The sequence below is a fragment of the Panthera tigris genome, chromosome B3, assembly GCF_018350195.1.
Source record: "Panthera tigris isolate Pti1 chromosome B3, P.tigris_Pti1_mat1.1, whole genome shotgun sequence".
Taxonomy (NCBI): Eukaryota; Metazoa; Chordata; class Mammalia; order Carnivora; family Felidae; genus Panthera; species Panthera tigris.
Genome location: NC_056665.1, coordinates 114,678,793 through 114,701,217, shown reverse-complemented (window position 1 = coordinate 114,701,217; position 22,425 = coordinate 114,678,793). Strand labels below are relative to the sequence as shown.

Below are 22,425 nucleotides of genomic sequence, written 5' to 3'. Positions count from 1 at the left end.
GTTACTCACTATCCCCCTCATGACTGGAGACCTATCTCAGTCACCTTTGTATTCCACCCCATACATACTAGCAGGTATCAATAAATCAGTGTTGAATTGGACTGAATGTAGGGTTTGGCCATGGTATGTATAAACAGAGCAACCCTAGCCTTGAGGCAAGGAGCTGGGCAACAAATCAGAATCATTATTCTAGGGAATTCCTAGCTACCCTGAAGAGAGAGACAAGAGGGCCACCTTTCCCAGTCCTGACTCCAACTCATCTTTGAGAGGAATAGAAGCACTGCAGAAGAGGGAGCAGCCAGAGGTCACTTAGAGGTAAATGACAGAAGTGTCTCTGCTCAGCCTCTGAAGAAGGAGGGAGCCAGGATAATATAAGGGGCATATCACCACGCCCCTCCTGCTGGGTCAAATGGGGATCCATAAATGCGGCATCTCAAAGGCAGATAATGCTGCCTTCCATAACTGAAATGGGAGTTGTCTTTCACTAGAGTACAGGCCAGTCTATAAATACCAGGGATTAAAAGGCTTCCTGTGTGGCCAAGTGCCACCTGCCTAAATACAGACACTATCTGGTCTTCCTTACCCCAAACAGACCCCAGAGCTTCCCTGAGGGAAAAGCCACCATCATCCAACAGTATACCCCCCTCCAAGTGATACCCCAACCTTTATTTGTTCCACTTCGGGTTATTTTTGCTCACCAGCCTCTCCCTCCCAGACCGTCACCCAGGGCCATCCTCTCTTGCTAAGTCCCTGCGCTGCAGCTCCCACCTGGCCCCGACTGACCTCCTCTCTCCAGGTTTTTGTTCTGTCTCCCTCACCACCTTGTCCTCCCCTCCAGCTTCCTAACCCACATCTACTTTATCTGCCCTGAATAACACAGGCTCTAGAATCACCCCGCCTTTGGTTCTTGCTCCAACAGAGTAAGTTACAGTACTTAACTTTTCAGAGCTTGGTTTTTTGATCTAGAAAGTGAAGACAAACCCACAAAAATACAGAACCTAGCACGGTGCCTGGCACAGAGCACGCGCTCTCCACCTTTTTCTTCTTTCTTTTCCGAAAAAAAAAAAAAAAAGAAAGAAAAACTTTTCTGGCTTCCGTGACTGTCACTGTTCCTAGGTATCATGTGTGCTACATCCAAATGTCTTAACCCAAAGAAGTCACTCAAATTATGAATACTTTAGCCACCAATGTTATCTATGTAACAGGTACATTCTGGGCACAAGGTCCCATCACTAACCTTCAAATTACACTAGAGAGGACTGGTTACCTTATTATCCGCCCCTCACCACCATCACCACAAATGGCCCATTTGGTGAAGAAAGTAACCAGAGAGGATAGGAAGACATAAAGCTGAGGGTCACTTCTGACCAGAAGCAAGGGATGAGTAAAGGCCTCTGTAAGGTAAAGGCAGCACTTCCACATGCGACTAAAACCCCAAAAGAAAGATTCCCATAATTCCACATTTACATATAAAAATGTTTAATTAATTCTGACAGCAAGAACAGCTGCCAGTTTTACTAGAAACACCATCTGGTTCATTTCTGATAAGGCCCAGGCACGACTTCACGTAGGCCAGAGACTGCCTACAATATGGTTCCCAAAAGGTGGCATCTTCGATGACAGCTCCAAGGCAGTGTGCCATTCCTCTCTCCCCAGTGCTCGGAAGCTGCTCCTGCAGGTTCGTGATCAGGCCTGAGATAAACCCGGAGCTTGGCTCTCTTATGTCTTGGAGAATGTCCTCCAAAGTTTCCAGGCACCACCCTGGCTAAGTCCACGTACGGCCCTAGGACAAGTCACCAGATCTCTCTGTGCCTCACTGCCTGTAACTGTGAAGGGGCATTAGTCCCCCGCACCCCATGCATCAACCAGAATTCATTTAAGCAGGTCTATCTCCAAAAACCAGATAAATACGACAGAAACATGATAAACAGCTGAAAAACTTGTATTTTAGAGGAGTTTTCACAAAGCGGGTGGGCGCGCGGCTTCTCCACTGTAGAGTCTCATTTTGCGATTAGCGAAGAGTCAGAGGGTCCTTTCCACGAGGCCTTTAAGCTCCTCCAAGGATCTTCCTTTTGCCAAGCCAACAGGAAGCACTTTGATGTACTTCACTGAAGGCCTTTAGGCAGCCACAAATAAGGAAAAGAAACCAGTCTGGGAATCAGAGCAGACTTGTCTAGAGGTGCAGAGACCGGACTGGTGATAAGTACTGAAAAGTAACTGCCCTTCAGATCCTGCTGTGGAATTATATGATGTGAACGCAATACCTACACAGCAAGTATATATTCCAAAGAAATACAGATGACAAGAGTTGCTAGCCACCACTAAATGCAAATTTGGAAAAAGATCTATTTGGAACACACAAAAACAACATAAAAACTATAAAGTGCAAGAGTCTGTACAAATACGTATACTCCTTCCAGTCCACTAGGCAAATTTAGATTGATAAAACTTTTGACATTGCATTGCTTGTATTTTTCACCAAATGGTAAGTATTTCATGACCTCTATGAAGAAGGGAGCGAGGCCAATGTCGTAAAGTCCGATGAAGAGAAAACCAAAGAAGGGTGAGAAGTGTACTGTACAAACCCAAGGTGAGAAACTGGTGGCATCAGCTCTGACCCCCTAAGTCTGGGGATGAGGATCTCCCACTTTCTGGAAACAATTCTGGGCAGAAATCACTCAGGGTTTTGTTTTCTTTGTTTCGGGGGGAGGGGGGTTTCCTCAAAGTGTGAACACACAGAACAGGAGCCCACAGCAACAAAGCTCAAAAGCTATTTCCCACCAGGTCTAGTAACTTTAGCCCAATCAGTACCACAAACACGCAAGGCAGGTCTTTATGGAGCAGGTGGGAAGTCACAGGCAGTACCAAAGTGGTATGGAGAGAGGCCTTCCCCTAGAGAGGCTGAGCCCGTCCTTGTGCAGGCCTTCCGGGATGAAGGAAGGAGATGAGCAGACTCAGGGCTGTGAGGCCGTCAGTGTGGACTCCGGCAGGAGGGCAGTTAACAGAGAAGGTCACTGCTGCTGCTAACTCAACATATGACCTTAAGACAAGTCACCAAATGACTCTGCCTCACTTTCTGTAACTCTGAAGTAGGCATAACTCCCACCTCACTTCTAGCGTAGCTGTGAGGATAAAGCTGATAACAGTTAATATTTACTGAGCACTAACTATACGCCTTTACTAGCACGAGGCTAACCTCTTGATAGGTCTCCTCCACCCCCTATATGTGGTAGATACTACTATAAACCCCCGTTTTCAGTTGAAGAAGCTGAGGCTTAACAAAGAGACTTATCCAAAGCCACACAAGGCAAAAGGAAAATTTAACACTATAAAAGCAAGGGTCAACCACGAATTATGATCACTTCTTCCCCAAATAAACTGCCATTTGAGTATTTTTTAGTTATCAGGCACTGCACCTGGTATTTTAAATACCCCAATTTATTTGATTTTCTTAATAATCCCATGAGGGGATACTTTTAATTAAGTTCTATGTGCCAATAGTGAAAAATTCAAGTGATACAAAAAGAAACTTTAACAAGTTACAGTTTTCCTATTATCCCAAGATTCACCACCCCAAAATTCCCACAGCAAGTAATTAATATTTTGGTAGCTACCCTTCTGGAGATAGCGTTAATAATATCATCTCCATTTTATAGATAATGAAAATGAGCACCATAGAGGTTAAACTTGCTCAAGGTCATACAGCTGGAAAATGGCTGAGCTGACAGTGAAAGCAGGGTCATTCTGAGTCCAAGGCCTGCTATCCTCCACTTGTCTCCCACTCAGTACCCACTTCTTCAAACAATCGTCCATTTTCATTCACCACAGGAAAGGGAGAAACCATGCCTGGCCCACAGCCAGTCTTACTCCTCCACTTTCCTAAACTAAATGGAAAAAACAGGGCTGTCCAAGCACACCCTGCCTCAGGAACATCAGCACTGCTTTATGTCTGTCCGAATCTAAGCTGTCACGGGTGAAGCGGGACCTTCACTTCCAACCTCCTCACCACCCACACAGACTCATCTTTGCCTCTGGAAACAAGGGCAGGACAGTGGGGAAAAGGGGTTCAAGCCTCACCTATAGGAGACTGTCGTTTCCCTTGTCTGCAGAAAAAGCAAAGATGTTCCTTCAGGAGCCCTCATGAGTTCTCAGGCACAGACAGTCCTCCTCTGGAAACAGTGTTTACAGAGCTGCTCAAAATCTCCATCACAGAGTCCTTAGAATCCAAAGAACTCAGCATTCATTCTCTGGCTTACCCCCAAACGCAACTTCTAACACCAAAACTGCATGGATTTCTATATACCAGGGTTTTAACTCTATGGCCTCTCCCCTCCTCCAGAAAATAAAAATAAAGGTCCCTCGGCCAATATGGGAATGCTTTTCCTTAGTTAGGAGATGAAAGTTGCCTTTCAAATTTTATACACTTCCGCATTTTTGTCCCATCGGTACAGAAAAACATACTGACATACTGACCTTGAGAGTACCTATGCCGAGATTGAGTAGGGGAAAGGGAGAGGGGTTGTTATAATGTTTTCCATGAGAAAGTTGAAATTTATGAAGTCTGCAATTCCAGGAGGTTTCCTTCTCCCTGCAGGAGGTACCAACGTTTGAGTCCGTTGAGCCCCTAGGTGACTTGGTGTCACTAATTACAAGTATAGCGGATGTTAAATGTCTACTGGTTACCGAAGGCCTTGGCTTTCCCATTTGTAAAATGGGACTATAATCTTCCTCATAGTATTATATGACATCTCACATGAAAGCATTTTGTAAAATGAAGAAATTTTTATTGTTATTAATACAGATGCCCAGCCTGCAGAGTGAACACAGAGGAGACTTAAACCAGCACTTCCATCCTCAAGGGGCTTAAAATCTGCGTGTAAAAGACAAATCAAAATACTGAAGCAACAATACAAAACATTTGTTGGGCTATGTGCTGCAAAGAATCCCTATGAGGAGGGGGCACCTGGGTGGCTCAGTTGGTTAAGTATCCGACTTCGGCTCTGGCCATGATCATACTGATCACTGTTTACTGCTCTTATGTGGGTTCAAGCCCCGGGCTCTGTGCTGACAGCTCAGAGCCTGGAGCCGGCTTTGGATTCTGTGTCTCTGTCTGTCTCTGTCTCTGTCTCTGTCTCTCTCTCTCTCTCTCTCTCTCTCTCTGCCCCTCCCCAGCTCGTGCTCTGTCTCTTCTCTCAAAATTATTAAACATTAAAAACACTAAACATTGTTAAGCATTAAAAAAAAAAAAAAAAAAGAATCCCTGTGGGGAGATCATTAAATGGGAAAGAGCATTCAATAAATACTTGTTCACGTAATAAAGTCAGACGCACTGCTTGAAAAATACCTGCCTTGTTGCTATTCACAGAAAGTTCTAGGAACACCAAAGGCTCTGAAATCTGTTACTCTGTTGTTGCTCACATATATCCAAGAAAAGCAGTTAGCATTTGTAGAGAGCAACCCTTCTTTCAAAGACATGATTTTTCTTTTTATAGTCTCTTACACTTTTTAAAAAATGTTTATTTATTGAGAGACAGAGAGAGCATGAGAGATTGGGGGAGGAGCAGAGACAGAGGAGACAGAGGATCTGAAGCAGGCTCTGCACTAAGCAGAGAGCCAGATGTGGGTCTCCAACTCACAAACCACAGATCATGACCTGAGCCGAAGTCAGATGCTTAACTGACTGAGCCACCCAGGTGCCCCAAAGATGTGATTTTTCCAAAGCATGCACAGACCTTCAAAGGAGATGACCCATACAACTACATGTTATAATTCCAGAAGTAACAGAACCACCCCCAAAAGAGCTGGGTTCTGGAGAACAAACAGAAACAAGGTGTCCCACTACTAACTACTTCCTTGACTATAACAGGATTCACAGTGGATGCTAAAAATACATTAAGTAAATAAGGCCAAACTGTAAACACTTGTAGGTTGGATTTAGGGCATGACTAATGCCTCCTGAGGCTTTTAAAAGATGGACAGAGTTCTAGAAATAAAGACCTGTGCCTAAAAATTAGCAGGGTAATTCTGGTCTTGGATCCAAGTTCTTTTTTTTTTTTTTTTCTTTAAAGCTTTAAATGTTTATTTATTTATTTTGAGGCAGGGAGGGGCAGAGGCAGAAAGAATCTTAAGCAGGCTCCCTTGTCAGCGCAGAGCCCAACTTGGGGCTTGATTTCAAGAATGATGAGATCATGACCTGAGCTGAAATCAAGACGCTCAACCAACTGAGCCCCCTGGGTGCCCCTTGGGCCCAAATTCTTAAAGGATCCTGTAATTTGGTTCTCACTGGTCTTGCTAAAACATTTGGGAAAACCTCCATTACCATCTCTTTCCTTCACCTCCTCCCACCTCCATGGTTTCTGAGCAGTCTTCTTTTCCTACCACCAGAGTAAAGCTGGTGAATGTTAACCGCTTTTTATCGTCTTGTTTATATCTGTTTTTCACTCAAATGAGGTCCCCCTCCAAATGTCTCTTTTTAGAATTTCATCAATAATACCATTCTTTGACTCCTTGTCATCAGGGCTCTTGGCCTCAAAGTCACCTTGCCCTCTCACACTTTTTTGACTTTAATCCTTTCTACCTGGTCCATCACTTATCAACCAAGTAATCCAGGAGCTGAGTACAAAGAAGTGGACAAGACCATCAATGACCTCCGGAGACTCCCAGTCTAAGCCTGAAACCTGGGCCAACAGAGATGGCTAAAAAATATATACAGGATGTGTGCTTATTGGGAGCTTTATTTATGCCAGTATTGTGTTAGGTCCTTTAATGCCCCAGCAGGTTATAAAGCCACAGAAAGATCAAGAAAAGAGGTATCACAAGTCAATATTTACATCTAAAATTGAGGCTTGTGGGAGATGGGAGAAAAAAAGATTCCCTAAAGAATTCACACTATTGATCTATTTCCCTTCCTCCAATTTCTCACTGTGGAATCCAGACCCGCTTTTCTCCCTTCATTTAAAAAAAGTGGGGGGGGGGGGGGTACCTGGATGGTTCAGTCAGTTGAGCACCCAACTTCAGCTAAGGTCATGATCTCCCAGTTTTTGAGTATGAGCCCTGCATCAGGTTCGCTGCTCTCAGTGCAGAGCCCACTTTGGATCCTCTGTCCCCCTTCTCTCTCTGCACCTCCCCCACTCATGCTCTCCCTCAAAAATAAATAAACATTAAAAAATAAAGTACTTAAAAAGAAGATATTTCAGGGTCAGAAAACATTTGCACAATAAAAAATGATTAGTTAAATAAAGCCTGTAAACAGGAATCCTCACAGCAGACCAAACTCCTAGACCTAACTTACTCTGCAGGGAAAGGCAATTTGCTTTCTTGCCTGGAATGCCAGGAGGATTCTCCAAGGATATTTTTTTCAAGCCTACCTCTCTTCCAGGATGACTGCTGGATGGGAGCACAGAGGTCACTGAAAAAGAGTGACTCTTTCAGAGTATCAAATTGAAAGTCTACTTTACACAACAGATTCCTCCAATGCTATACTTCAAGTTAAATAACCAATGGGTATTCTCCAGGACAGTTAAGGCCATGATGGCAAGAACTGTGTCCATTTTGTTCTTTGTTTACAACTGTATACCTAACACTAACCACAGGCATTCACTAAATACTTGTCAAGCAAATAACCAGACTTACTTCCTTTTGGTTTCTGCACCAACCACCTACCTAACTCCCACCAGCCCGACATCACAGCCCAACCAGATTATCAGTTGACAAATTATTATGACTTGAAGGTGCATGTAAAGGGAAAAAAAAGATGGACCAATGAACTCTTATGAAACCCAGAGCCTGTTTTTCTTGCCATCCCACTGTGTAATAAGCAAAATCCCCACAGGACTGAAATGAGGAGGTAGATCGCCTTCCCACAGCACAGTTTCTACCTAGCAGGTAGATGAGAATCAAGGACTGATAAAGGTGTGGACCAGCTAACATACCATTTGTCAATTCTCTAAAAATGTCTTGAGCAGGCCAACTGAAAAAGCTGTACCCACTGAGCATAAAACTGCTCACCGGCTTTCTAGGGTGGAGAAAGCTAGCATACATAACCTCAGCCCAAGAAGCCTGGTTCCTTCCAGACTGATTAGGGATACAGTTAGAGATGTGTGTTCACACTGCAATCAGAATCACAGTTATGAAGGGTTCTGGATTGCTAATGGGGTGGGGGCAGGGAGCATCAGCCCTCCCAGACAGCATGTTCCCAACTACCACATCTAGGATGCCACCAGCACCTGCCACTGTCCCACCTGGTCAAGGGGGACCCAAAGGGGAAAATGACTCAGAGAACACATCCCATTGGTCTAAAGCAGGTGGTGTTTTATTAATTACAAGGAAGCACAGTACAGAGATAAATAGTTAAGCAGGGCCGACCTAAGCACAACAATGCCCAGTTTCTTCCTCGCAACTGAACTTAACGACTCATTCCTCTTTGTAATTTCACTATTAGATTCAAAACCACAATCACAAAAAGGAGATGAATTTGTTCCAAACAGTATGAGCCATACACTGTTCTGGGCTCCAATGCCCTTTCCTGAGACAAGCCCAGAGGAGAGAGAAGTTGATCGTACAGGGGAAGAAACAGCACTAGACTCGGGATCAGGACGCCTGGGTTCTCCCCTGGCCCCGTCACCACTCAGGGAGGTCGGCGCTGAGCACCGCATTTCCCATTCTTCCTTTCCATAAAGTGAGGAGGTAGGAGGAGACTATCCCCAAAGTCCCATTCTTCCAACTCTAGCATCTAATGAACCTAGAGTCTCTCTCATCACATACTTGGTTTGGTGTTCAAGAAGTTTTGGTAATATCTGGATACTATACTCAAGAATTTTAACCTTCAGGTAAGAATTTTGTATTACCTTACTCCCCCAGGACTTGGGAACAGAATTTGCATTACCAGGTAGAGAACACTCAAAAAATTCTAAAACTGTGGCAGGGAAGTTATGGCTGCATACATTTACATTTACACACATATACACCCAGGAACTTTCTGGAAGGATAGATCCTTGAGCTTGGCTCCAGGTACAGGAAACTAATACAGGTCCAAGAGAAGATAATTCAAGTTCCTACTTTTTGTCTGGCTTATTGGACAAAAGGCACGTGCCCTGTGCCCCACATTTCTCTGGGGTGGAAGCATCTTGATCTTCTGATAAGAAAAAAAAATTAGGTGGCCTGTATACACATACTTTCAAGAGCTTTTGGTAGTGAACCAGGAGTCAGGAAAGCAAGAACAGCTATTGATCATGAATGCTAGTAGTTCCAATTAGGACAAGGGCGAAAGGAGGCACTGCATTATTTCAGTCATATGGCTGGTATGGTGTGAAACCACCCAGGGGTAGGTCCTGTAGAGGAAACGACACTCCCAGCAGTACCATCTGTTCCTCTTTGTGTCTGGCATGAGCTATATTTTTAACCTCAGGTGCAACTGAGGTCCACCAGCAAGAGCCCTGTAAGAGCTGCTCTAAAGAGCAGTCTTTCTCAGACCTATATTTAAACCACACTCACAGCCCCTCTCCCTCCCCTTTACCTTGATGGTTGGCTCTCCATTCCAGCCTACCAGAAGCCTCTAAGCAGGTGCACACAGCCCCGGCATGGAATGTTTCATAAGAAAAGGAAAAGCTTCTGAGAACTATAAATTACATTTGATAAGGAATGCTCTGTGGGGTTCATGGTAAAGTTCACTCCATAAAACACAATGACGCAATTTAGAACTGAGACTTCAGGCTGAAAATCCTTTTTTTTTTTTTTTAAGCAGCAGTACATGTGCACTGAATTTAGGCACTACTGCATCTGTGAACTCCCACTACTGTTTAAAGTTCTGCACTGAAGATTTGGAAACAGTGTTATATTTTTTTTAAACTTATTTATTTGACAGAGACAGAGAAAGTGAGCAGGGGAGGGGCAGAGAGAGAGGCAGAGAGAGAATCCCAAGCAGGCTCCACACTGCCAGTGCAAAGCCCAATGTGGGGCTCAAACCCACGAACCATGAGATCATGACCTGAGCCAAAACCAAGAGTCGAAGCTTAACAGACTGAGTCACCCAGGCACCCCTAGAAACAATGCTATATTCTTACACATAATTCTTCCTTTCATTTTCTTAGTAGCATCTTTTCTGAATTCAGGGCAATATCCTCAACAACACAGGACCAAAAGGTTCTGCAATAACACTGTTCTTCCCCAAACAAACTGTATAACCAAGTAAAATGTTAACTCTAAAGTAGAAATATGGATGCAGCTTTTAAAATATCTCCCTAAGAGGGGCACCTGGCTGGCTCAGTTGGTAGAGAATACAATTCTTGATCTCAGGGTTGTAAGTTTGAGTCCCACATTGGGCACAGAGATTTTAAAAATCAATCAATCAAATCTTTTAAAAAATAAAATAAAATACCTCCCTAAGAAATGAAAACATATGCCTACACAAAATTTTATACTAATCGGTGTTCACAGCAACATTTATAATAACCAGAAAAACAATTCAGATGTCCATTACATTGCTGATGAATGGACAAACAAAATGTGATATACCTATACAACAGATCATTTATCAATAAAGTTCTGATATATGCTAAAACATGGATAAAACTCAACAACATTATGCTAAACGAAAGAAGCCAATTACACATTCTGTTTATGTGAAATGTCCAAACAGGTGAACTGTAGAGAGAAAAGATCAGTGGTGGCTGTGGGCTACAGGGATTGTGAGGAACTGGGCGTGACCACTAATGGAGTTTCTTTTTGGGGTGATAAAAGTGTTCTAAAATTAGAATATGGTGACAGTTGTACAACTCTGTAAATATACTAAAGTCTACTGGATTGTAAACTTTAAATGAGTGAATATTATGATATATAAATTGCGTCTCCGTAAAGCTGTTTTTAAAAATTATGACAAATGAAATGACCCCTCGGAAAAAAATCGCCTTGAGCAAACCTTAGGAATAATCTAGACAGGGGCATCTGGGTGACTCAGGTGGTTAAGCATCTGACTCTGGATTTCGGCTCAGGTCATGATCTCCTGGTTCTTGAGATCGAGCCTGAGTCAGCCCTAAGCTGACAGCACGGAGCCTGCTTGGGATTTTCTCCTTCTCTCTCTGCGCCTGGCCCCACGCAACACCCCCCCATACGTGTGTGTGCACACATGAGCACGCTCTCTCTCAAAACAAATTATAAAAAAAGAAAGAAAAAAATAGTCTAGACATATGAGAGGCTATTTATTTTTTTCATGTTTCTTTATTTTTTCAAGTTTATTTTTTTTAAGTTTATTTATTTTTGAGAGAGAGCTCACACGTGCAAGCAGGGGAAGGGCCAAGAGAGAGGGGGACCGAGGATCTGCAGCAGACTCCACGCTGACAGCAGTGAGCCCAATGGGTGGCTCGAACTCACGAATCGCTAAGATCATGACCTGAGCTGAAGTTGGATGCTTAACCAACTGAGCCACCCAGGTGCCCCTATTTATTTATTTTGAGAGAGAGGGAATGAGAGAATCCCAAACAGACTAGACTCAAGCTCAATCTCATGAACCTGAGATCATGACCTGAGCTGAAATCAAGAGTAAGCCCCTTAACCAGTTGAGCCACCCCGGTCCCCCCAATGAGAGGCTATTTAAATCACAGCTGATCTATTTGATGGAATATTATAAAGCCATTAAAAATAAAAATAATTATAAAGCCTATATGTTGTTACAGAAAAATATTTATGGTGTAATGCTAACTGGAAAAAACAGAATACAAAATTAAATGCACGCCAGGATTCCCAACTGAAAGAAAAAGCAGAATAGATGGAAATGATGTTTGTGGTAGGATGGTAGAATCACGGTGATTTTTTCTCCCCCTCTATTTTCCAAGCTTTCGGTAATCTTATCCCAGTGTATTAACAATTAAAAAAAAAAGTAGCCCCAGTCTTCTCCCTGACAGTTTGCCTAGGCTACCACTTAAAATGAATAAGCAAAATCACCTTGTTCTCTTTTTCAAGTTCCCTTTTTAAACTTCCACCCACTTAGTTTATTGAGATCTACTGAGAACAGCCCAAAGAAGGAAGAATGGGATAAACAGTCCTATCCCATTCCCAGAAGCCGCTTTCATTTTACTGGCTTTGTCAAAAGCCCAAGCCTAGTCTAGCCAAAAACCTAGCAAAGACAGTCTACACACAGGCCAACTCCATGCTCTGATCTTACACTTCTGTGGGTGAAGGCAAGTCAACGCTGGCAGGAGGGTGGATTTGGAAAGATTAAACTTTCCCCCTCCTTCGGAAAGGATGCTAAGAAAGGGGAGGTTGGGAAAGAGCCCCTATTTATATCTCCTCTCTGAGGTTTTACGTCCAATCTCCAACTACAGGAGAAAAGAATCCTGAGTCACTGAATTTTTCACCACAAAAGATCCTCCTCTTCTGAGTAACAAAGAATTGTCAGTCACCAACTCTGCTGTCTGCAAACCCCTGAGAACCTATTTCTGTCTTCAGGAACCCAGGCTAACTTTCCTCAAACCAAGCAATGGAGCTCTACCAAAAAACAAAAAAACAAAAAACCAGTCTAGCACTTGTACACGTGCGTGTGGGAGGGGGAGTATAAGACGGGAGAGTACGTTTAAGGGCACACACAGCTATCAGGTAATTTTCAGGATCTACTAACACTGGCGACAGTAACTGGGAACTACATATGTTTCTGCTTGAGAAAAATGCTTCAATAATATCCTGTTTCTGGAGTATTGCATGAATTCTTGGCATGCAGCCTTCAGATGTTTCAAGGGTGCTATTTTCCTTTTCTGAGATGTAAGGGCCCAGGAAAGAGAATACATCACAGACAACAGCAGAGCCTGCCTGTGAAACCCGTCCAGTTCTCACTACAGTTGCTACATTTTCTACTGTTGCCATACCAGTACCTTCACAGAGACTCAAGTGTCCCCAAGCCCCGACAGAAGCACAGGTGGCCTTTCACAGCCAAAGTGACCCAGCTCAGCACCACTGGAGGTCTACCAGCAGAGTGGAGACTTCCACACTCAGGTAAGAATCAGAGGATGAGAGAGCAAATGGAGACACCCTGCTGGTTTCTAGGCCAAAGGACTAAAAGGGAAAGAAAAAGGACACCATCAGAGACACACATGAGCACACAAAAAAAGGAAACGTCCACAGGTGCCTGACAGGTTTTACTGCTAAAATCTAAGCCTTATAAGAGGTACCTCTTTCCCCCGCACCTCTACTTTTTCAAATAAAGGTTTTACACAAAGACACGAACTTATAAGCAACTTATAAGGGAACAATGGCTGTTGCCTTGAATCTGAGCCAGAGTGGGAGTGAACAGATCTTGATGCTCAAGGACAGTCACCCCAACGCTGTCCTGAAATTGCTTCACTGGTCTCAGATTCACAGCTGTTAACAGCTTCAAATAAATACCATCACAAAACCCTCAGCCCCAACCTCAATTTGCATCCTTTACTTCTACCTGTATGAAAACAGCCCTCCCACACTACAGGCATTTTTTTTCTCACTGATCTAGTTTCCAACTTTCCTGCAATGTGGCACCAAAACTTAAGAATGTTAATTTTTTAGGGGTGCCTGGGTGGCTCAGTCAGTTAAGCGTCTGACTCTTGTTTTCGGCTCAGGTCATGAGCTTGGATTCCACGTCAGGCTTCGTGCCAACAGCGTGGAGCCTGCTCCGGATTCTCTCTCTCTGCCCCTCTGCTCCCCACGCACTCTCTCCCTCAAAATAAATAAACTTTAAAAATATATATTATTTTTTTAAAAACCATTCCACTCAATGAAATCTCACTATCGTGGAATATGTGGGTGACCCCAAGACTGAAGCCTTCTTGAGGAGAAACCAGGGAAAAGAGTCTCTATTATCATATACGTATTTGTCCTAATGCTTACCCTTAACCCAACTGTCCTAATCCTCAACACTCAAGTCTGCTTTCAAATATGTGTTCTTTCTCCTCTATTTGTTCTTCCTCCTACTACTTAAAGGAATGCCTCTAAACAACAAGACTTTCCTACTGTCCAGGAAGACAGAAGGAGGAAAGTGAATCCCACTGAACAGCTTCAACTAGGAGACCACATGTCACGTCAGGAACTCAGTAAAATGCTTCCTGCGTGGCAATTACACAACCAGTACCGGGGGGGTCTGCTGACATTCAGGCTTCCCGGTGGGCTTTACAGTCCCGGGCTGCCTCTCAGGGGAACTAGAGGGGAAAAAAACGGCATATCCGCTCTCTGGTCTTCCTTCTCAGCCCACAAGCAGTTCTGCTAAAGACTTCACAGTTTCACTGGTTTTAGTACAGAAATGAGTTAGATTAAGTGACTCGGATTTTTTTTAAAGATAGCATTCTCTGAGCCCAGACACAGGCACCAGCACAGGTGACCCTGCAACAACACTGGTTTGAACTGTGTGGGTCCACTTCCACACAGATTTTTTGCGGTACAGTATTGTAAATGTTATTTTCTCTTTCTTGTGATTTTCTTTGTAACTTTTTTCTCCAGCTTACTTTATTGTACTAATGCAGTATATAATACATGTAACATACAAAACAAGTGTTAATCAACAGCTTATGTTATCAGTAAGGCTTCCTGTCAACAGTAGGCTATGAGCAAAGTTTGAGGGGAGTCAAAGTTATACATAGATTTTCGACTGCATAGGGATCAGTGCTGCTAATCCCGTGTTCTTTAAGAGTCAACTGTAGCAAGCATAGTTATCTGGTTGTCAAAACAGCTAAGGATATGGGAAAAGAGCACGGGAAAAATTTAAAACATAAGGCAAGTTTTTATCAGGAGGACAGAAAAGTACAGAGGGAGTGAAATAATGCTTAGGAGCAATAAACCTGAAATAAGCTCTTACTTTTAAAAAGCCAGATGCCTTATTACCTTCAGAGAGTACCTATGTGTGTATGGAATGGGAGGGTAGCTGTAGAAATCGCTGCCCCGGCAACAGCAAAGGAGGAAATCCCCTGCCAGGAGATGCACCATTACATAAGAGCACAAGTTCAGCCGCCACACAACGGACACCTGCCAGGAAACCAAACAAAGTGCTGAGGTCTCTTCATCTGCCAGCCTGCATCTGGAACACCTCATTCTACCTTTCTTCTTCTTTCTGTTGCCTAAATTCTGGGCTTTGAGAAGGCAGGCCTCAGCAAATAAGATGAACACTGCCATGTGACACCGGGTTTGCTCTCAGGGTTTACACATTTGGGGGTGGGGGGAGGGGGTCAGTCCTACTCTGAGCACCCAGGGACCTGATACCCCCCCGATCTAGCTATAGGTGAGGATTTGTTTCATATGCCCTGTCTACTACAGTATCCAAAAAGCCACTCTGTGGACAGGAAGTCCTATCTATCAGGCTTCATACCAGTAGTCTCCTCTAATTTAACTTACCGGACAGAAGTTCCTTAAGCAGCAAATGGTTGCCAATGAAAATTAACAACATAAATCAAAATACACGGACTTAAAGACCACGAACTCCATGAGGGCATGGCTGGATTCTTACTCACTGCAGTATCTCCAAAACCTAGCACAGTGCCGGGCATACATTCTGTATCACATAAATACTTGTGAATACTGAATGAAGGAATAAATAAGCAAATGATTATTGTGCACATACCATAAATGTGTACCTGGGAGAGTTATGGATGCTCATGACATGAGAAAGAGCCTGAAGAAGTAGTGCTTTGAAAAAGTTCTAGAAATACTCCATTTTTAATTTTACCAAATGGCAAGCAAATTAGAAGCTAACAGTAGAATCTAGCAGTTAAAGTGTGGGCTCTACCATGAGCTACTTTTATGACTCTGGGCAAGTTATTTGTTTGGCTTTGGTTTCAACTGAAAAAAAAAAAGGAGGGGGGAACAGTAACAATACCTAGGGGCGCCTAAGTGGCTCAGTCAGTTAAGCGTCTGACTTGGGCTCAGGTCATGATCTCACAGTTCGTGAGTTCAAGGGCTACGTCGGGTCGGGCTTTGTGCTGACAGCTCAGGGCCTGGAGCCTGTCTCAGATTGTGTCTCCCTCTCTGTCTGCCCCTCCCCTACTTGTGCTCTGCCTCTCTCTCTCAAAAATAAACATATATATATACATATATATACATATATATATAAAACAATATCTACCACAAAAGTCTGTTATTAAATGAGATCAAGAAAGTTCTTGATACAAAGCTTGGTATACAGTCCTCAAGAACTCTTCCTATCGTTGCTGTTATTGTTGTTTTATTAAACACCTCTTTTACGGAGGGGGAGGTAAACCTACTTCCGCTTCTCCACTCAACCAACTGAAAATTTTCATTTCAGGCTGAATCTGCATCTAGCTAAAAATGCAAAGCCCAGAAAATTCAAAACTCAATGCCACGAACATGTCTCTACTAGCCTCCACTAGATGGTGACAATTTGGGTGTGGAATTCCCCAAAGAGAAAAGGTGTGTGCATCCTTCAGACATATGTTTTAAACCAGAGGAATGAAAAGAGCAAGAAATGAATTCACCACTGCTGAGGATGGAAAGACACTTCGTACTCCCACCGCTGCAGGTCTCGAAAGGGAGTAAATGCCTCCTCCAGTTAAGTGAACTGGGTAGTTTCACTGCACCTCTGCACAGAGCTGACACAAGCCCAGTTAGCAAGAGCAACAAAGCCCTGCGAGCCGCCTGCCACAGAGAGTACGTTCTGTGGGAACAGCAGTATCAGGCCTCTGGGCCAAGACATGAACTTCCCCCTAGCCAGCCAAAGACTTGATTGTGACTCCTCTTTCCTCCCGAGTCTTGTGGTCCCACCTCACCCCCACCCCATGCTAACCTCGTTACAGGTAACTTTCCAATTCAACAGCCTCACAGCCGGACGACGCGGGAGAGTCAGACCTCCACCAATATCTGGAGTCCCCAAAAGCCAGGAGTAAGAAAGCAAGTCTACATATATAAACAGGAAGTGGTTTCGGTGAGTCTCAGCCCGGATAATAAGTAAAGTTTTTGAGATTAAAGACCAGACGAGGCGCGGAGGCTCCAGAAAGCTCCGATGCTCCCACACACGGGCTCCAAGATTTCCTCAGGAAATCCACCGTCGCCAAGCCAACCCTGCCCGGCGCAGGACCGGCGGCTTTGGTCGGCCCGAGGGGAAAATAACAGCAATAAGAAAGAGGGCCTCCGCCTACCTTCTCTCCCGCGACCCGCAAAGTGTGGTCTCCGCCCTGACTCCCGGGCAGGGAGCACGACCCCCACGGCGGGCGAGGCCAGGCGGCGCGCCCCGGTCCCGGCCACCAGCTCGCAGCCGAAGACCGGCAGTCCGGTCCTCCTCCCGGCCTCGGCGCAGCCCACGCCGCCGCCGGGTCAGCCTCCCCGGTGGCCCTCCCGGCCCCTCGCGCGGCCGTCCGGGTGACAGCGGGGCCAGCGCACACAGCAGCAGACGCCGGGCGGCCGGCCGGGGCTCCCCGACGTCCCTCCAGAGCAGTGCGCACCAGCCCGGCGCCCCTGACAGCCCGCGGGGCGCGCCAGTGACACAATGCCTGGCCCCGCCGCCCCCGGGCCGCAGTGACAACTCACCCGGGGAACGGCACCGCGACCTCCGCGAGGGGGGCGCTCGAAGCTTCCGCAGCGCCGGGATCCGCTCTGCCGCCTGCGCGCGCCCGTAACCCTCTCGGGTCTAGGCGAGGCCCTGCGTGCCTGGTCTGGCTGGCGCTGGCCCGCGCTGCGGGAGAAGGCGGTGGGAGGCTGGGGGCGACGCTGTCGCCGGCTTAGGAGAATGGAACGCGGTGGCGACGGCAGTGGCGGCGGCGGTAGCTCCCGCGTCACTGGCCCAGCTGTACCGCGCGGGCGGGGGAGGACCGCGGAGTGCGGGGGGAGGGGAAGGGGCGGGCAAGGGGCGGGGTCAGGCGCGCACGCAACAAGCGCCGGCGTCGCGCCGCCGGGACCGCCCCGCTGGGAGGCCCTGCAGATCGACCGCTGCCAGCACGCACGCGCCGCCGGAGGGGCCGCACGCCCCGCGGGAGGCGAGCCTGGAGCCGTGACGGGGGGAGGCGGGCGCGGGGGACTGCTTAAAGGGACAGTCACGCCTACTGCGCTGGAGTGGCCGAGGCCGTGGTACCGACCTAGCCTGCGCCGCGTTTGCAGTGCGCTCTCCAATTCTTTTACTATCATTATTTTGTAGATATTTGGGATGTTACTAGGATTATTGGATTACTATTATTTGCAAATAATTTGCTCTCAGGTTCACAGGGCACTTTCCACGCACGTTGGTTGCCTTGTTAGGTCTTGAATCGCTTGCCAGACCTAGGGCTGATGCAGATCATTATCTCCCTATTCAGAAGTGCTTCCCAGACTGTGTAGCGTAGATGAACAAGCTCCAAGTTGTCCCGGGGTTGGGGGCGGGGGGTGGGGGTGGGAGCTTGAAAAATGCAGATTCGGGATAGTCTCCAGCCATTCTGATTAAGTAAAGCTAGGATCGGATTCTGGGATCTATTTTAAGAAGCATTCCGAAGTGATTTCTCAGCATACTGAAAGCACTCAATGGATCTCAAGGTTGAGAAAACAGTGGTTAAAAGCAAGAATTGGCAGAGTCAGGGCTAGGACCCTGTCATACTCCTAACTTTGTTTCCCATCCTGAGCCTTGCCCCTTTGGGCTGTTTTCCAGCATATACTATGCCAACAGTTTGTGCACTGTATCACTACATCATTTGTTGGTGATCTCACTGCAACCCTGGGAGATAAGTCCTCTGTTTGGGTGTTTACAGGGCTTGTGGCCCGTTCATGGCCAAGATGGTGACTTACTGTCTTTGTGCCCCAGGGCCTCATGCAGTGCCTGTTCAGAGATGCTCGCTGGCTCAATAAATGTTGCAGCTCTCCTACCTGAGAATTCAGGCTCCAGCTGCAGATTGGGTCAGGCAAGCCCTTTCTCCCAGATGCCCTTTGGACAGGATACTCCCCCCACAGGACCTCTCAGCAAACCTAGTTCTAGTAGGTGCTCTGAGAAGATGCTGTGAATTAACAGGGCAAGTCCTTGAGGTAGCTCAAACCAGACAAGCAGAGTGTTCCTCACCACCCCATGCACAGGCACCCATCCCCAAGGGAACCCTCCCCTTCTAGGCCCCGCAGAACCTGTGACTGTAGCTACCTTTTCCATTATGTCTGTCCTTGCTCTGCCTTCTTTCTCTCTTGCCTTCCTGCTGGGCATCCCTCCCTTCCTCCTCATTTTCCCTCTCTACTGGGGTTGCACTACCCAGACCACCAGGGGGGTTGAAAAGCAAGTATTAGCTTGGCCTGGATCTGCAACAGAGCTCAGCAACCCTGTGTGGGCTGCAAGTACACACCAGGCACACCCAAGGCCCAGGAAGGGGACAAGGGAAAGGGTGGAGGAAGAATTAGAGAAGACAAATGGAGAGGAAAAAAAGGTGGGCAGATTACCTACAAAGGCAGCTTGGTGTAACGGAAGATGGATTAGGCCAGCCATCAGATCCCCTGGCTTTTGGCCACTAACCAGCTCAGTGACTTCATGCAAGACTCACCACCTCTCACACTGTAAAATGGCTCCTAGACCCTCTGCAGATCTGTAACTCACTTCTTAAAAATCGTCCCCTGGGTGCCCCCAGTGTCCACAGAATGAAATCAAACTCCCAAGCAAGGACTGTGTCCAGGGCTCTCCACAATCTGTCCCAAGTCTTCTCCATCCTTCCATACACCCTACATACCCCTTCTGTACCTCAAATATGCTACCTACTTCACATCTCAGAACTTGTGCTCACACTATTCCCTGGGCCTGGAATGTCCTTCCCACGTACCCTTGCCACCTTTGCTCTCCTTCTTCCATTCTATGGCATCTTGGACAAGCCTCAGTTTAGCATGTATTTCTTTCTGCTTTCTATTACAGGATGCGGGGTGAATCCCTTTTCTTCCTTTGTAAATGCTGGCTCCCCAGCCTCTCCTCTCCCACATTTCCCCTCCTGCTTGAGGCTCCACAGGCCTCCTACAGAACTGAGCAAAAGCCTCTTTACATTCTGCTGTGGGTCTTACTCATCTTACCTGCAACATTGGGGTGGTATTTCACAGCCTAGGTTAAACATTATTATGCCATTGAAAAGATAATTCTTAAAATGAGGGTTAAGAATAATTTAGATTTACAGGCTCTGTGCTGAGCATAAAGTGTGCTTAAGACTCTCTCTCTCTCTCTGTCTGTGTCTCCCCCTCTGCCCCGCTGCCCCACTTGTGCACTCTCTCTCTCCAAAATTTAAAAAAAAAAATTTTTTTTAAATAATATAGGCTTAGAAAAAAAAGAATAATTTAGACTTAGAGATTCTAATGTGGAAGAACCCTTTTTTTAAGTCAAAAATTGTCTTAGGGGCACCTGGGTGGCTCAGTCCATTAAGTGTCAAACTCTGGATTTCGGCTCAGGTCATGACTGACCTTACCTTAGTGAGAACCAGCCCTGTGTATTGGGTTCATTGCTGAGCATGGAGCCTGCTTGGGATTCTCTCTCTCTCTCTCTCTCTCTCTCTCTCTGCCCCACCCCCGCTTGCTCTTTTTCTCTCTCTCAAAATAAATAAGCCCCCAAAAATATTGTTTTCAAATTTTGTGTTTTCTTAATTCAACAGCTTTATTGAGACACAGTTCACATACCATACAATTACAGTTTAAATGTATAATTATGTATTTAAAGTATATAATTCAATGGGTTCTAGTGCATTTACAGAGTTGTGCAACCATTACCACAATCAACATTTTCATGATCCCAAAAAGAAACTCTATACCCATTAGCAGTCACTCCCCACCTCTACCCTGCAACCAATAAGCTACGTTCTTTACCCATAGATTTACCTCTTCCAGACATTTTATATAAATGGTATTATATAATACGTGGTCTTCAGAATTAATTGTTTGTATCTTACACCTACCATAATGACTTCTAGGACCAGAGCTAATTTTTTATTTTCATTTATTTATCTAGACCCTGTCTTGTTCTAAAAGGACTTAAAGTGGCTCTTTGAGCTGGTAGTGTTCCTGGGTCCTTCCAGATTTCCAGTACAAATCCTAATACTCTAAGCCTAGGTACTGGAAGATGGCTCGGAGTTGGACCCGGGTTGGTGGTGAGTAGTCAATTGTCCCAGTTTGGCTGGGGCCCAGAGGGCCCGTGGGACTTGGGACCTCTGGGCTAAAACTAGGAGAGTCCTCCTGTCAAATCGAGAGGAGTTGGTCACTCCTGTGGTATGAGTCAGAGGGCATGGTTTTCTTCCTTTTCCAGGAATGTGACTAGGAGCTTGTGCTTTTACCACTTAAAGGGCAGGAAGTAAAGGAGAGGAAAAAGTTGGGAATTAGTACTTGGGATCTGTGTTGCTATCGTCATCTGTTTAACAGCAGGAATGACAGCTACTGTTAATTGAGCACTTACTGTGTGCTAGGTACTTAGTAGGGAAGACTTTATTCATGTAGCCATTAATTTTGACAACAACCCTCCAAATTAACATTTCACACAGGAGGAAACAGCCTCAGAAGACATTTTTGTAACATCAAATACTACATAGGGGCATCGGGGTGGCTCAGTCCGTTGGGCGTCCGACTTCAACTCAGGCCATGATCTCACAGTCCGTGGGTTCAAGCTCCACGTTGGGCTCTGGGCTGACAGCTGGGAGCCTGGAGCCTGCTTCAGATTCTGTGTGTCCCTCTCTCTCTGCCCCTCCCCTGCTCATGCTCTGTCTCTCTGTCTCAAAAATAAATAAAAACATTAAAAAAAAACTACATAGCATGTATGTTGCAAAACAAGAATTCATTTGTGTTTGTTCCTAAAGTTATACTTTTCCAAATACATCATATATGGCCCCTCCTCCCTCAATAAAAATAGCAAATAATGACACAAATCGTCCTTACATATCTCTTGATCTTCTTGAAAATGCTTTCTTGCATACCAGCTCATTTTATCTACACAACATCCCCATAAAATGAGACATTATTAATGCCGTACTTTCACCTATAAAGAAGTTGAGACACGGAGCGGATTACTGGTTTGTCTGACCTCACACAGGAGTTAGCATGGGGTTTCTTTTTTTTTTTTTTTTAAGTTTATTTAATTTTGAGAGAGAGAGACAGAGAGAGGGGCAGAGAGAGAAGGAGACAGAGGATCCAAAGAGGGATCCATAAGGATAGCAAAGAGCCCCATTCGAGGCTGAAACTCACAAACTGTGAGATGATGATCTGAGCCGAAATCGGACGCTTAACTAAGCCACCCAGGTGCCCTGAGGTTTTCTTGTTTTGATGCAAGATCCCTTGGGCAGATTTCAAAGCCCCATGACAGTAAGTAAGAAAACCCACTTGACCCCAGAGCATGAGGATGTCTTCACAGAAAGTCAGAGTCCAAGATGGGTGGGCCAGGCAGTGCTGAGCCAGCAGCGTTGAGGGGCAGCTCCCAGCCTGAGGAGGATCATCCGCTCAGGTGGTTGGTCTGAATACGCAGGCCTCTGCCAGTACCTTTCCTCTGTTATGTTAGCAGCCTGTGAC

At 45.6% G+C, this 22,425-nt stretch overlaps 1 protein-coding gene across 2 annotated transcripts in view; it reads right to left on the bottom strand.

Moving 5' to 3' along the window:
- Positions 1-17,784, bottom strand: part of SUSD6 (sushi domain containing 6) — a 97,085-nt gene extending 79,301 nt beyond the window's left edge. Inside the window, exon 1 of one of the 2 annotated variants that reach the window (XM_042989995.1) lies at positions 17,488-17,784. The gene's annotated coding sequence lies outside the window, so the exon portion shown is untranslated. The other variant, XM_007095147.3, reaches the window with a different exon arrangement.
- Between the last annotated feature and the right edge of the window lie 4,641 nt (positions 17,785-22,425).